Source organism: Tachyglossus aculeatus, chromosome 1, assembly GCF_015852505.1.
Source record: "Tachyglossus aculeatus isolate mTacAcu1 chromosome 1, mTacAcu1.pri, whole genome shotgun sequence".
NCBI lineage: Eukaryota > Metazoa > Chordata > Mammalia > Monotremata > Tachyglossidae > Tachyglossus > Tachyglossus aculeatus.
This window is the reverse complement of record NC_052066.1, coordinates 127,644,512-127,661,718: the sequence shown is the minus strand read 5'-3', so window position 1 is coordinate 127,661,718 and position 17,207 is coordinate 127,644,512. Positions and strand designations below refer to the sequence as shown.

The 17,207-nt window shown below is 40.1% G+C and overlaps 1 pseudogene; it reads left to right on the top strand.

Annotated features, from left to right (window-relative positions):
- Window positions 1-16,897, top strand: part of LOC119927254 — a 69,082-nt pseudogene extending 52,185 nt beyond the window's left edge.
- Window positions 16,898-17,207: the final 310 nt, after the last annotated feature.

Below are 17,207 nucleotides of genomic sequence, written 5' to 3'. Positions count from 1 at the left end.
CATCTCACCCTGTGCTGCCCATGCAACTTGTACCTGCACATCCAGCTGGTGTGACCAGAATGTGGGCATTCCTGTCACCCCTTTATTCATAGTGGAGCCCCAGGGGGGCCACCAGTATCTACACTTATTAATGTAGAATGTGCAATTCCCTGTTCGTGAGACTAACTAGCTAGCTAGCATTGGGGACCTAAATCCTCAGAATGCCTATATTTTAATAAACAAAGTCTTGGTTAAGAAATTTACTGGTTTGTGTCTCCGTCTGTCTCCCTCTGTTTGTTACCCCTCAGATCTCTAAGCAACCCACTAGTCCCAGCTCCACCCCACGCAGCTCATGACAACATAGCACAGAGCTTCAATTTTAATAGACCCTTCAGAGTCATGAGGAATGGCTATGTAGAAACATTAAACATCCCAACAGACATTTTAAGTGAATGGTTCATATCACAAGCACGGTAAGAAAGAGTTAATTGGAGGATGAGTGAAATTAATAGAGAAATGGGACATTTACAAGAATTGCAAAAACCTGCATTGCCTGGTCTAAAATTTTCTTACAAATACTCAAAGTCACCTCAATTTCCACTTCAGAATCACCACTACAACTGCTGCTACTACCGTTACTACTACTACTACTAATGATAATAATAAATAATAATAGTAATATGATATTTGTTAACTATGTGATAAATCTGTACTGAGCCCTGAGGCAGATATAGTATCAATCAACCGTATTTACTGAGAACTTACTATGTGTAGAGCACTGTACTAAGTGCTTGGGAGAGTACAGTGTAACAGATTTGGTAGACATATTCCCTCCCCACAGGAGTTTATAATCAGATCTGCCACAGTCCCTTTCCCCAAGTAAGACTAACAGTCTAAGAGACAAAGCCAACAGGTATTTAATCTTCATTTTTGGATTGAAACTGAGGCACAGAAAATTTAGGTGATTTGTCCAAGCTCATGTAGCAGGGAAGTTCTGGAGGCAGGTTAGAAATGGTGACTCCTGACTGGTCCTGTGCTCTTTCCACTAAGCAACCCTGATTTCTACTGTGCCACCCAAGCAATCAAGTATTTTCAACTTCCCAAAACAATTCCATTCATACTTAAAAGTACCCTGTTTCTTAAACATGCTGACTCATAAGCATAACTCCGTTTCTTTCTTTCTCCTACCTGTAATTTATTTAGCCTATAATAATAATGATGATGGTATCTGCTAAGTGCTTACTATGTGCAAAGCACTGTTCTAAGCGCTGTGGTAGATACAAGGTGATCAGGTTGTCCCACGGGGGGCTCACAATCTTAATCTCCATTTTACAGATGAGGGAACTGAGGCCCAGAGAAGTGAAATGACTTGCCCAAAGTCACACAGCTGACAAGTGGCAGAGCCGGAATTTGAACCCATGACCTCTGACTCAAAGCCCGGGCTCTTTCCACTGAGTCACGCTGCCTATGCTACTAGTATGCTCTACCAGGACAGGGATCACGGCCATCGGGGAGGAGCCCGCAGCTCGGAGCCGCTGGGCCCCAGGGAGAGCAGGCGCAGGAGGGGAGGGCTCCGTGGAAAGAGCACGGGATTGGGAGTCGGAAGTCATGGGTTCGAATTCCGACACTTAGCTGTGTGACCTTGGAAAAGTCACTTAGCTTTTCTGGGCCTCAGTTACCTCATCTGTAAAATGGGGATTAAGCCAGGGCCCGAGCCTGTCCTTCGACCAATCCCTGCGGCCTGAGAGGACGCCGAGGGCCAGGGGAGCACAGCTGGAGGGAACATGGCCTCTCCCGGCCTGAGCATGGGCCCCGAGAAGCAGCAGGGCCGAGGGGATAGACCCCGGGCCTGCGAGGCAGAAAGTCATGGGTTATAATAATGATAAAAATAATGGTTCTTTTTAAGTGCTTACTATGTGCAAAGCACTGTTCTAAGCGCTCGGGGGATACAAGGTGATCAGGTTGTCCCACGTGCGGCTCACAGTCTTCATCCCCATTTTACAGATGAGGTAACTGAGGTACATAGCAGTTAAGTGACTTGCCCAAAGTCACACAGCTGAGAAGCTAGCGCTCTTCCTCCCTTCAAAGCCCTACTAAGAGCTCAGATCCATCAGAAGCCCTTCCCAGACTGAGCTCCCTTTTTCTTCTCCCCCACCCCATCCCCCCCACCCTACCCCCTTCCCCTCCCCACAGCACTTGTATATGTCTGTACAGATTTATTACTCTATTCATTTTACTTGTACATATTTACGATTCCATTTATCATGTTAATGATGTGCATATAGCTTTAATTCTATTTGTTCTGACGATTTTGACACCTGTCTACATGTTTTGTTTTGTTGTCTGTCTCCCCCTTCTAGACCATGAGCCCCTTGCTAGGTAGGGACCGTCTCTATAAGTTGCCGACTTGTACTTTCCAAGTGCTTAGTACAGTGCTCTGCACACAGTAAGCGCTCAATAAATACAAATGAATGAATGAATGAAAGAGTGAAGAATGAATGAATGAATGAATGAATGAAAGATTCGAACCCATGACCTCTGACTCCCAAGCCCTCACTTTTTCCACTGAGCCACGCTAATCCCGGTTCCTCCTCTTGTCTGCTGGGTGAAACTTGGACAAGTCTCTCGCTTCCATTGTTGGGTAGAGACCATCTCTGTATGTTGCCAACTTGTACTTCCCAAGCACTTAGCACAGTGCTCTGCACCCAGCAAGCGCCCAATAAATACCATTCATTCATTCAATCATATTTATTGAGCGCTTCCTGGGTGCAGAGCACTGTGCTAAGCACTTGGGAAGTACAAGTCGGCAACAGATCGAGACAGTCCCTACCCAACAACAGGTACACAGTCTAGAAGCAGCGTGGCTCAGTGGAAAGAGTGCGGGCTTGGGAGTCAGAGGTCGTGGGTTCTAATTCTGTCTCCACCACTTTTCAGCTGTGTGACCTTGGGTAACTCACTTCACTTCTCTGGTCCTCAGTTACCTCAACTGTAAAATGGGGATGAAGACTGTGAGCCCCATGGGGGACAACCTGATGACCTTGTATCTACCCCAGCACTTAGAACAGTGCTTGGCACATAGTAAACACTTAACAAATATCACCATTACTATTATTATTATTAGAAGAGGGAGACAGACAACAAAACAAAACAAGTAGACAGGTGTCAGCACCATCAGAATAAATAGAATTATAGCTATATACACATCATTAATAAAACAGAGTAATAAATATGTACAAATATACACAAGTGTTGTGGGGAGGGGAAGGGGTAGGGCAGAGGGACGGAGGGAGGGGGGACATGGGGAGGGGAGGAGGAGAAGAAAAAGGGGGGCTTCACTTCTCTGTGCCTCAGTTAACTCAACTGTAAAATTCATTCATTCATTCAATGGTATTTATTGAGCGCTTACTGTGTGCAGAGCACTGTACTAAGTGCTTGGGAAGTATAAGTTGGCAACATATGGAGACGGTCCCTACCCAATATTGGGCTCACAGTCTAGAAGGGGGAGACAGAGAACAAAACAAAACATATTAACAAAATAAAATAAATAGAATAAATATGTACAAGTAAAATAAATAAATAGAGTAATAAATACATACAAAAATATATACATATATACAGGTGCTGTGGGGAGGGACTGTAAGCCCCTCCTGGGACAACCTGATTACCTTGTATCTACCGTGAGCCTGTTGTTGGGTAGGGATTGTCTCTATTTGTGGCCGAATGGTACTTTCCAAGCACTTAGTACAGCGCTCTGCACACAGTAAGCGCTCAATAAATACAATTGAATGAATGAACCAATTCTATTGAACTCACCCAACCATTTACTTCCCTAGTCATAGTATGTACTCAATTAAGCACATGGGACATGGGCTGTGTCCAACCTGATTAAGTTGTATCTACCCCAGAGCTAAGTACAGTGCTAGTCCATAGTAATCCCTTAATGAATACCATAAAAAAATAGGAAAGGTATGGCCATATCCAGTGGCTTCAGGAGTTCCAATATGATTTCAGGAAGCAAAAAACTAGTTGGAGATGTTATGTTATAATAATGATGATTTTAGACTGTGAGCCCACTGTTGGGTAGGGACTGTCTCTATATGTTGCCAATTTGTACTTCCCAAGCGCTTAGTACAGTGCTCTGCACATAGTAAGTGCTCAATAAATACGATTGATGATGATTTTTATGTTATGAAAAACAATTAAAGGGAAGCACTGTGGCCTGGTAAATAGAGCACAGTCCTGTGAGTCAGAAAGCCCTGGGTTCTAATCCTAGCTCTGCCACTTGTCTGCTGTGTGACATTGATCAAGTCACGTAACTTCTCTGTGCCTCTGTTACCTCCTCTGCAAAATGGGGATTAAAACTGTGAGTCCCATGTGGAACATGGACTGAGTCTAACCTGATTAACTTGTAGCTGCCCCAGCTTTTAGTACATTGTTAATAAGCGCTTAAAAAATGCCATTAAAAAAATAAAAACATTAAAAGTATTCATGAAGAAAGTTGATCTGGAAAAGTCTTGGGTGAAAATAGTAGGGAGAGATCATGAGAAATGATAGGGAAGTTCTCCTTGACTTGCCATTCTGTTTCATTGCTTGCTTAACTAAGCCTGCTCTAGTCAGCTTGTTGTAGACAGAGAATGTGTTTCTTTATTGTTGTATTGTACTCTCCCAAACGCTTAGTACAGTGCTCTGCACACAGTAAGCACTCAATAAATATGATTGAATGAATGTGAATAAGGCTATCAGTTTCAGTACATTCATGGAGGTTACCTTCCTCTCTAACTATATGTTTCCCTCTCCCACACTCCTGTCCCTCTCATCATAATTTGATTGGGTATTAAGGAAAATGATTCAATATTCAGAAAAATGAAAAAATAATGAAGATGTTCAGAAATTATCCTAAAATGTGAAATAAACAATTTGAGAAGAGATTATTTTAATATTTTCATAATCTACTTCACAATAATGATCTTATTTTTCAAATTACATATAGAATAGTAAGATACTTGAAAATGGTGTATTTACTAGACTCATTATTGAGAAATAATTTTATAAAAACATGCAAAATAGAGGACTTCTCTACAGAAAAAACATAAATGGTAATATTCTCACTTGTAGTACTTCTGAAAAAATAGCTTAATGGCAATTTTCCACAAACAGTTTAAACTATTCAATCAGTGGACTTCCTTCAGCTACACTTTTTAAGTATGTTCTTTCACTAAAGTCTAAATTTCAGTCCTCTCATATTTCAGTCCTAGTCCAATTAAGGAGTGAAAATCCTAATATTCCCAACATTATTTTGATAAAAAGGACTGCAACAGATTCACTTCCACGAAATGTTAACTATACGCTGCCCCATGTAAAGGCGGAGCTTTGCATTTTTTGATTACTTTAATATTGCTTCTCTAGGATTTTTCTCATGGACATACTTCCCAAGAAGAGATCCCCATGTGCAAATTTGGCTTTTATTTGGCTTTTATTAAAACACACACACACACACACACCTCCCCCCCCCACCTGCTTCTCTCTATCCCTAACCTTCACTTGATGAGATCCGTGCTTAGGCCTCTGCTCACTGTACATTGGTTGTCAAGGATGACAGCAGACAATCAAAGTAGACAACTTGCAACTCTAAAATCTTTGAATATTCCTTACTTTTGCCTTCCTTAAAATTGGTTATTCTGATCCTATAGTTTTGCAAGCATGTTCTGTCATTATATGACTCTCTTTCTTCAAACCCATTACTGGCACCTTGCCTCTTGCATTTAACTCCCTTCCCCACTCTCAACTCAACCAACAACGTCCTTCCAAGTCCTCCTCAAAAGCTACCATTTATAGGAAGAGTTTCCTGTCTAATCAGGCACTTTAGCCCTCATTTCAATATCTGTTTACTCACTGGATTATGGAATTGACTTTTATAATTTACATTTATATTCTTACTGTTATGTCTACCTTACATTTGAAAATCTGTGTCTTCTGGTTTCCCCATTAGATTGCAAACTCTTTGACAGCTGCTGGGAGTACATCTTTGGTTTCTGTTTTATGCTCCTCAAGGGTCTACCACACTCTGGAAGTACTCATCAAGTGTTGTTAACGATGATTAATATAAATATTTTTTTAAAAAAGTTAGGGATTAGAAAGCCATTTGGAAAACAGGGCTCTTAAAAATTACGCATATTCATTTATTTAAAAGTACATTTTCTCCATACTCCAAATGGCTTCTCCATCATTCCTTACTATCTATTCACCTTCTCACGGTACCTCATTCTCATCTGTCTCACCACTACCCCAATTTTTCCTCTAGCTTGAACTGGTTCCATGACACTTTGGTGCATTTTAATAATAACTGTGGTAAGTAGTGCTTAATATGGTTAAGATGCTTAGCACTGTACTCAGCACTGGGTCAGATACAAGATAATCAGGTCCTACTGTGTGAGCTCACAGTTGGAGGGATAACAGATACTGAATCCCCATTTTGCAGATGAGGGAACTGAGGCAGTGAAGTTAAGTGACTAGTCCAACATTACAGAGCAGGTAAGTGGCAGAGTCAGCATTAGAACCCAGGTGCTAGGACTCGCGGGTCCACGCTCTTTCTTCTAGGCCATATGACTTTTCTAGCAAAAGTAACTTAGGTTCTGGGCCATCTGCTTCTGCTGCACCATCCTGTTCATTTGCCCTACAAAATGTTGTTCAGGTGAAATACTTCAAGAGGATATGACAAACACATGCTTTTTATTGACTAATGATAGATTTTCTCATAGTTTAAATTACTAAGTCTCCCAATTTTCTAAGTAACTGGTGGTACTGGGTAAGAGGGAGGTGGGACATTCCATAAAACTCAGGAAGAAGGAACCGAAGCTGACCATGAGCATATGCTCAGTTTCCTCCTAAACCAAAACAAGTGTGAGTGAAAATGGAGCTGACCTCAACAACACTGGGATTCTTGTCTGGGCCACAGCTAGGTTGCTTTAGCTCCTTGGGAGGTTTGAATGGTTCAAGCGTGAGTGGGGTGAACCCCGTGGCCGAGAAGACCCCAGTCTTGGCTGCCACAGTCAGCAACTCTTCCAGCTGGTAGGGGAGAGCTAGCACTATTAGCACTGCCACTGCCTACATGGGAAAAGAGAGATGTGCATGGCTTCCACCGCTGGACCAGGCGAAGAGAAGCTGATCCAGGATTAGCAGAGAATGAGGTGGTCTTAAAGCAGAAAGGATGCTCAAACCCAAGTGGCTCCATACTAGCTCCTCGGGATAATTTGTCATTTTGGAGCACGGAAAGTGGGGAAGCACCTGTACTGTAAGTAGGCTCCTGTTGGTTTTCTTTTCATTTAAAGAAGCTGGCAAAAAATGAATCCCCTGGGGCCAGCACTGGTCCCCTGCCCCAGCTTGGGGAGAGCTGCAACCACTGCCAGTAGGGACACATGTTGGGGGCAGGCAACATGATGGCATCAGATTGTGTCATATGGCTGGCAGGGACAGGCACCACTAAGTTGAATGGTAGTTCAAGCCCTTTGTCTCAAGATTGGGCGAACTGATAGGATGCCCAGACAAATTCATAAACCAACAGCATGCTTTTTATGTAAACTGTACCCTCATCATGGACCATTAGAACTTCCTATCCATTAATTTCCAACAGACCACCAATTTCCCCATCTTGAAAGTACTACTAAAACCATATCTTCTCTAAGGGGCCTTTTCCTATTTTGCCCTCCCTTCTGTGTTGCCTGTGCATTTGGGTTGGTTCCACTTAAGCACTTCAATTTTCATCCTACCCTTATGGAACTAGTACAAGTTGTTGTCAACTTGTACTTCCCAAGTGCTTAGTACAGTGCTATGCACACAGTAAGCACTCAATAAATACGATTGAATGAAAGAATGAATGAATGAACTCATGTATGTATCCGTCCATAATTAATTTTATTTTGTATCTTCCTATCTAGTCTATAAACTAGGGATAGTAGGCAAGAATCATATATTCCTATCCCCCAAGCATGGATAAATGCTCAATATTGATTAATCTATTAAATGCCCTTTCTATTTCCCCAAGCCAAATCCACCAGAGAAGCAGCATGGCTCAGTGGAAAAAGAATGGGCTTTGGAGTGAAGTGTCATGGGTTCAAATACCGACTCCACCACTTGTCAGCTGTGTGACTTTGGGCAAGCCACTTAACTTCTCTGAGCTTCAGTTACCTCATCTGGAAAATGGGAATGAAGACTGTGAGCCCCCCGTGGGGCAACCCAATCACCTTGTAACCTCCCCAGCGCTTAGAACAATGCTTTGCACATAGTAAGCACTAAACAAATGCCATCATTATTATTGTTATTAGTATCATTATCCACTAAGCAACTCTATAATCCTACTTTCCTTCAGCAGCCAGCAATTCATGGTCATCTTTTGGGGGGGCGTTTAATGGTATTTGTTAAGCATTTATTATGTTCCAGGCACTGTTCGAAGCACTGAGGTTGATACAAGCTAATCATATTGGACACAGCCCATGTCCCACATGGTGCTCAGTCTTAATCCCCATTTTACAGATGAGGTAACTAAGGCACAACGAAGTTTAAGTGACTTGTCTAAGGTCCCTCAGTAGACAAGTGCAGAGCTGGGATTAGAAGTCTTCCGACTCCCAGCTCCATGTTTTATCAGGCCATGCTGCTTCCTAGATTTAAAACATCACCTGGCCTTTCTCCCAGGTTTCTTGACCAAATTGTCCACAAGTATTTCATGATTTTGAATTCAGATATAGGTGTGTCTGAATTTCCCTTTTTGCATATCTTTTTCTTTGCATTTGTGTATTTACATTTGTGCTACCTTATGCTTTCACTTCCCTCTTTTAATCCAATTTTCCCATACGTTTTACAGCTTCATTCTAAATTAAAAGAATAATAATAAAAATTGTGGAATATTTAATAGGCAATAGATAGCATACATACCCACAACTTAAAGGGAACCAGTGGGCAATTAGCCAGATGATAGAGACAAAAAACTTTCAGAGTAAGAAAAAGGATGTCAAATGGTAACCTCATAATTCATCATCAAAACTGTGACAGATATCCTGTGCTGAAAAAGGAATGAAGAGAGCCAGTACCAGAAATCACTGCCAAAATAATTAAAATAAATAAATAAATAAAATTCCCACTAGACAGCACCCTTGGGAGCTGCCAAGAGGAGAAAACCTCCCTCTGTGCTCTTCCCTCTATATGCTCTATATGCTCATAAGGATTCTACTTGAAAAATAAAATACTTTCCAGGTGGCAATTAGTTCCAGAACTAACTGCAAGGCAAACCCCATGAAGCAGGTTTCATTCTGGAACTATGGTAGGAGGAGAGGCTCAAGCGAAATTTCAAAGTGAACAAGAGGTTGGGTGACCTCATCCCTAGAAGACCATATCGTTTCCTTTGTCATATACACATTCAAAAATAATTCCACCAAAAAGTTTCATCAGACAGAATAATTGGACAATGGGTGTAATAGCTTAATTTGAAAGCCGAAATATAAGAATTTCAAATGTCTAAAGCAGGAGCTATAATAATGAGCAACAGGCCGGCGGGCATGGGTGGCACCTGACAGAATTTGGGAAATGAAATGGCTTGATTTTACCTAGAGGCCTTGGCACCAACTCCCTCCCCCAGAGCGGCCTGCCCTCCAGGATCCTGCTCCAGAGGTCAATAGAGGTGGAGGGTGAGGGGAGGTGGGGAGTAAAGAGCCTTAGAGGAATTAGATGTGGGATTTCCCCTCCTGCAGAAAGAGTTCCAGGTGCTCAAAAGACCCCTGGCAACAGCCAAGTCAGAGATGATGGCTGTTAGGTGTCTCAGACTCAGGCAATCTGGCCCATTGATTAATTGATTGATTTTGGGCAACTACTGCTCTGAAAAAAGGAAAGTCCCCTTGCTTAGATACCTAGCATATGCATATCCAGAAAACTGGGTTACTAAATTTTTGTTTGTGATAAACATTTAGAGGGGTGTGCTATCTATATTGAAATCACTATGTATATATGTTTGTACATATTTATTACTCTATTTTACTTGTACATATTTATTCTATTTATTTTATTTTGTTAATATGTTTTGTTGTCTGTCTCCCCCTTCTAGACTGTGAGCCCGCTGTTGGGTAGGGACCGTCTCTATATGTTGCCAACTTGGACTTCCCAAGCATTTAGTACAGTGCTCTGCACATAGTAAGCGCTCAATAAATACGATTGAATGAATGAATGAATGAATCCTCTTTTAGAGTCATATAGATTTTGAAAGATCAGGACATTAGATACAATCCAACTAGAAGAAATCCCTGATCTAGAAACCATGAAACACTATTAAAATCAAGAACTTACTTGAATATTTAGTTGTATTACCTTTATTGGAGTTGTATAAAAATGAATTAACCCATATAAAGTTACTTAAGAAAAGTAATGTAAGCATGGCATTCTTTTGCTTAAAAGCACATTCCTTAATAGCATCTAGTCAGTTGCATTATGGGGTATATCACTTATAAAGTGTGAGAAAATAAGAATTCACTGATAATCTTAATTTGTACATTACTCTACTTTTGACCATTATAACGTGCAAATTTAATGTTGTTTTAATGCCTTTTACATCTTAAGTTTTTGTCCAAAATTCATATTTACTTGAATATTAGAAATAGATAGAAAGGCCTGAGGGTGCAAATTATTCTTTTTTTCCTCATAATCACCATCGATGACATTTATTGAGCATGTACTGTACTGTGGTGTAGAATGCTGTACTAAACACTTGGGAGAGTACAATACAACAGAGTTAGTAGACATATCTCCTGCCCAAAACCAAGCTTACAGTCTAGAGATCTCATATGAGATGAAACTCTTTTTGCATCATTTCAGCCTAATTTTGCAGATTCTTAAAGTTCAGACAAAGAACCAGATTGGTCTAGAATCTTTCAAAGACAAATCCATTCTGTGGGATCTTAAGAAACATCAAATTTTTTATTGAGAATATAAACATTAACATATATTTTGCAGCATTTTTTTGCTAGTGAAACATTCTTGTTCATGTTTTGAAATGTGAAAATTGAAAAAAAAATTGAAATGCATTTTTGTTCATAAAATTCGTGGTTATAAAAAAGTCTATAAACTGTGAAGTACATCAACAAAAGTCTTGCCCTCATGCTAATAGGACAGAATGTCAGAGATAGCATGGTCCAATCTGCATCACTTTGGTAGCTACAACAGAATCTGGGAATGGACTCAAACGCAGCTAATCCCTGGCTGAGTAAACAGTCAATCAAATGGAATGGAGCTGGAAATATTTAATTCTGTAATGCAGCTGGTTCAGCGACTGAACCTGCCAGGAGAACAATCTTTCAACCTGCTATTCAAATGATTGTAAGTGAACAAGAAAAATATCCAGATGAGGAATTCTAGAAATGTTAATTTGGTATTGCTTTAATAGTAGGATTTAAGAGTTTTTCATTCAATTTATACTATTACTTTACTTAAGTCTTGTCTTACTTAAACCTATCATGATTTTATGAAAGAGATGCTTGATTGGTAAATCATGAATTTTCCTATTAAATAATAGGGCAGGAGTCCTATTACATCAGATCTATAAACCAAGATAGGACTTACTGCATTCCTTCAATTTTTTCCCTTCTGTTTTGAGGAGGGTGATACCTTTCCTTTCTTAATATCATCCCCCCTAAAACTAGAGGAAAAAAATTTAGAAAGCAAATACAAGAGATTCTTATTTTTAAAATGGAAAAGAAAAGGGTAAGAATTTGCTGTTTCCACATTAATATGGTACAGACATATTTCTCAGATTTAATTCAAAACTATGTAAGCTGTCACACCTAATTCCTAGGAGTAATTGGGTTTGTCATCATAGCCTAAGCTCCACTTAAATTTAATGGAGCAAACAGTTTCCAAGAGACACATGTTTTGGTTAATTGCAGTTGCTCAGTGAAATGCTCTGTCTGAAACGTGGAAACACTCTCAAACAGTAAGTATACTTGCCTGATTGAAGCATAACCTGAATAAACTTCCATCAAATTTGCTATTTTTTGGAGGGGTCATTAAGTCACACTTGAAGTTAATGAACTAATTTTATTGTAGGAGGTTTGAACTCAGTTAACCAATACCAAAATCCAGATGGTTGAACTAAATCAGTCGAGTCCTTAATGCAAATTTAAATGTATAATAAATCAATCCATCAATAACATTTACTGAGAATTAGGCACTGTACTAAATGTTTGGGAACGTATAACAGTAGCAAGATGCATGTCCACTGCCCTCAAGGAGCTAGCAATCTAAGGGGAGAAGATATACAAGTTTTTAAGTGCTTGCTTGAAACAGTGTTAATCACTTAGAACAGTGCTCTGCAATCAATTAATCAATCAATCAATAGTATTTATTGAGCACTTACTGTGTGCAGAGCACTGTACTAAGTGCTTGGGAAGTACAAGTTGGCAACATATAGAGATGGTCCCTACCCAACAGTGGGCTCACAGTCTAGAAGGAGGAGACAGAGAACAAAACAAAACATATTAACAAAATAAAATAAATAGAATAGATATGTACAAGCAAAATAAATAAATAAATAGAGTAATAAATACCTACAAACATATATACAGGTGCTGTGGGAAAGGGAAGGAGGTAAGGTGGGGGAATGGAGAGGGGGAGGAGGGGGAGAGGAAGGAGGGGGCTCAGACTGGGAAGGCTTCCTGGAGGAGGTGAGCCTCTGGACATAGTAAGCACTCAATAAATACCATGGGTTGATTGATGTATAGATATAGAAAGCTTGAGAAAAAAGAAATATAAAGCAAAAATCTATAACAATGCACTAGAATGAGTAAGATGAATAAATAGTTGATTATTAAGAAATGTATAAGACACATATAAGAATATAGATTAACCTGAAGAGAGGCTTAAAGGACCACCAGTACTAAGGGTGAGTGTTAGTCTGAAACAACTGTGGTTTTGTAACTTATAGGATGTGAAGAACAGGATCTTTAAAAAATTGCTTGTCCCAGGGCAATCCAAACTGGTTGTAAGTTCCTTGATGTCAGAATCTGTGTCTTTTATTTCTACTGTATTCTTCCTTGCACACAGTAAAGAAAAACCTGCCATCCTTCCTACTTAGGCTATGAGCCCCACGTGGGACAGGAACTGTGTCCTACCTGATTATCTTTTATCTACTCTAGTGTTTAGTATGGAACTTGACACAATGTAAGTGCTTAACAAATATCACCGTGTCTTTATTATTATAATTATTATTATAGTACAGTATGCCAACACCAACAAATGCCCTTCTTACCCCACTCTTATAACTGGTTTGGACCTTAGGCCTACTCTGCTTTATTTCTAAACTTGTCTTCCTTTGGTATTGGCACTGCTGCAACTGGTATTTGCTGTCAATGTCTACCTTATATTTTTCTTTAATGGTATTTGTTAAATTCTCACTATGTGCTGGGTACTCGTAGTAGTACTAAGCACTAGTATAGATACAAGTTAATTAGGTTGGACACAGTCCATGTCCCACATGGGGCCTCTAGTCTGTAAGCCTGTTGTGGGCAGGGATTGTCTCTATTGCTGAACTGTACTTCCAATCACTTAGTACAGTGCTCTGCACAAAGTAAGTGCTCAATACATACAATAATACATGGATGAATGGGGCCTACAGTCTCAATCCCCATTTTACAGATAAGATAACTGAGCCACAGGGAAATTAAGTGACTTGCCCAGGGTCATACAGTAGACAAATGACAGAGCCAGGATTGGAAGCCAGATCCTTTTGACTCCCAGTCACATTATTTGAAGAACCTGGATAACTAAAGATAACACTGAGGCTCACAAATTTGGCAAATTTTTACTTGAGTTGAAATCTCTGGCAAGCTGCTTGCTACCTTTCCTATTATCCATCTATCAAATTAAAAAGTAGTATCCTTCAAATACCTTTGTATAACAGAGTAGGAACATTTATTATGCAGAACATTCCCCTATAGTCCTTGTTTTTGACACTAAGAAAATTCAAGAACTAGATGAAAAAGCCCTTTTAAAATATTTATCATCTCAAACATGTCTATTTGTTCCTCAGGAGACTGTCAGATACAGAGGTTCTGTGGTTAAAATGTCCTTTATTGGTACTTCTCCCACTAAATCAACTGCGGCTGACATGTCTCACACTTAAAGCCATTGTAGTTTCATGAAGAATAATGACAATAATTACTGTTTCTGATAGGATCATAGCTTTAAAGTGTGTATTTCATCACAAAAACACCATACAAGAAGTATGAGATAATGATGTCAGGTTATGGTTTGGAAATATTTTTCTTTTCCCAACGGCTATTTACTGTCTATTAATTCATCCACATTTATTTAGCCCTACTATATGCAGAGCACTGTTGTACGTACTCGAGATCCTACCGTGTAAGTAAAAGACATAATTTAGACCTTAATGATTTTTCCAGATTATTATCTTTAAAGTTTATAGTGATTATTACATTATTTTTTCTTGGCACACTACTGTTTTGTTTTTGGTATATGCTTTACATGATTTATAAATGTATATATTTAAGGCTCAATTGATTATGAATCAATTGTAGAATTATGAATCAGTCACAGAGAAGCAGCATGGCATAGTAGGGAGAGCTTGGGTTTGGGAGTCAGAGGATGTGGGTTTTAATCCCACCTCTGCCACTTGTCTGCTGTGTGACCTTTGGCAAGCCACTTAACTTCTCTGTGCCTCAGTTACCTCATCTGCAAAATGGGGATTAAGACTGAGCCCTATATGGGACAACCTGATTACCTTGTATCTACCTCAGTGCTTTGAACAGTGCTTGGCACATAGTAAGTCCTTAACAAATACTCTAATTATTATTATTATTATGAATGCAGAGGAGTTTGAAATAGATGGTGATAACCTGTTCAATTTTTGCTCATGATACTATTGAAAAATACATTAATCAATAGTATGTCTTGAGCATTTATTGTATGCAAGCACTGAAGTAAATACCTGGGAGAGTAAAATTGGTAGGTGATATTCTACCTTAAAGTTTATAATCAAATGTAGAAGCTTATAATATACTAGGGTCAAAGAATCCCAAGGAGGATGTCTTAATTATGACAGCCTTTTTTAACACTATAACATTGGGAGACAATACAGTCAGGCAACTTCTGTAAAACTAACAAGATATTGTGATCCATATTATCTGAATGGATAGTATTGTACATTCCCTAAACCAAATTTTTTTTTAAGAAAGTGAGAGAGGTTAAATTAAAATGCCAGGTTCTCATCTAACTAAAGAAGAAATTTCTGAAATTAAACCATACTAAGAAAACCATCTCTGGAATAATGTATTTACCAATCTTCTTATCCAAATATTTCAGATGAGTACTCAGGTTATCAAAATCAGGACAGTTGATGTCTATGTGAATGTATATACTGACTTCTAAAATGAAGGAAAAAATATTTTCTTTCAGAAGTGTGAAGATTTAAATGATATGCCATTGAACAGTAGACTTCAATTTAAAAACATCTATTTATATTTATCATTTTTACAAAAAAAAATTCGGTCCATATTTCCCCACTCTTTAAGAACCTCCAGTAGTTGTTCATCCACTTCTGCATCAAACAAAACTCCTTACTACTGGCTTAAAACACTTAATCACCTTTTCCCCTCCTATTACCTTGCTGAATTCCTACCACAAACCAGCAAGCTCATCTTTGCAACTCTAGCACCAAACTGCACACTGTACCTCAATCTTATGTATCTCATAAGAACTCCTTTCTCACATCCTGCTTCTGCCCTAGAACTCCTACCCTCTTCATATCTGGCTGATCATTATCTTTCTCCTACTAAAGCCTCATTACAATCACATTTCCTCCAAGAGGTGTTCCCCAATTAAGCCCTCATTTCTCCTACTCCCTCTCCATTCTGTACTGTCCTTGCACTTGGACTTGTTCCCTTTTCCCTCAGCAGCACAGAATGGCAGGTCTGTCTGGCAAGATGGTGGTGGCTTTAAGCCCAAACTGAATGAGTTCCTCACCTGATAGCTGACCAGAGAAGGCTACTTGTTAGTAAAGCTCTGCATGACAAAACCATAAGTGAGATCATCATCCTGGCTTCCAAGATTCAAAATGTGACTGGTGGAAAGGGTCACCACATCCAGGAACTGAATGTGGTTGTCCAAAAGAGTTTCATCTTCCCAGAAAGCAATGTGAAGCTATATGCAGAGAAGGTGGCCATGGTCCGGGCTGAGCACCAACGCTCAAGCCAAGTCCCTGCACTACAAGCTACTCAGGGCCTGATCTTGTGCAGCATGTGCTACAGTGTCCTGCAATTCATAATGAAGAGCAGGGCTACAAGGTTGCAAGATGGTCATGTCTGGCAAGTTGTGAGGCTGGAGGGCAAAGTCAATTTGTGTACAGGCTGATGATCCACAGTAGTGACCTTCTTTTATGCTCTTTCTTAACTATGTACCAGCTACTGTAATAAGCACTGTGGTAGGAACAAGCTAATCAAGTTGGATATAGCCCATGCCCCATATAAGCCTCACAGTTTTAATCCCCATTTTAGATGAGGTAATTGAGGCCCGGATAAATTAAGTGACTTGCACAAGGTCAAACAGTGGACTAGTTGCAGAGCTGGGATTAGAAGCCAGATTCTTCTGATTGAAAAGCCCAGTATCTATCCACTAGACCACATTGATGTGGTCAACTAGTATGTGGACAGAAACTTGAGCCATGTTTTCCTGTGGTAGGTGGTGTTGGGCATCAAGGTGAAGATTATGCTCCCCTGGGACTCCAGTCGCAAGGTCAGTCTCAAAAAGCCGCTGCCCAACGACATTAACATCATAGAGTCAAAGGAGGAAGCCCACAAATCCTGTCTCCAAGAAGAAGGGCACCAAGCATGAGCAGCCTGTGCTGCTCCAGCCCATCTCCTCTGCCTGATGAGGGACTGGTCATCTGTTGTGGACCTGGTTGCTCCAACCCACTTGTTAATAAACGCCGAGGAGGGGGCCTGGTGTCTTTGTGGACAGAGCTGAGTATTGGGAGGGAGGGAAGGAGAGCCCAGTCAGTACAGTGCTGTGCCCTACAAAATTTGTCCCAGTTCAGAGGGAAGAACTTTTTCCTTCTCTCCTACCCCTACCCTGCTGAAGCTGGAAACTGAACCCCAACTCCTCTCCTCTCTCCATAGACCCTTGGACACAGAGAAGCAGCAAGGCATAGTAGATAGTGCATGGGTTCTAATCCCACCTCT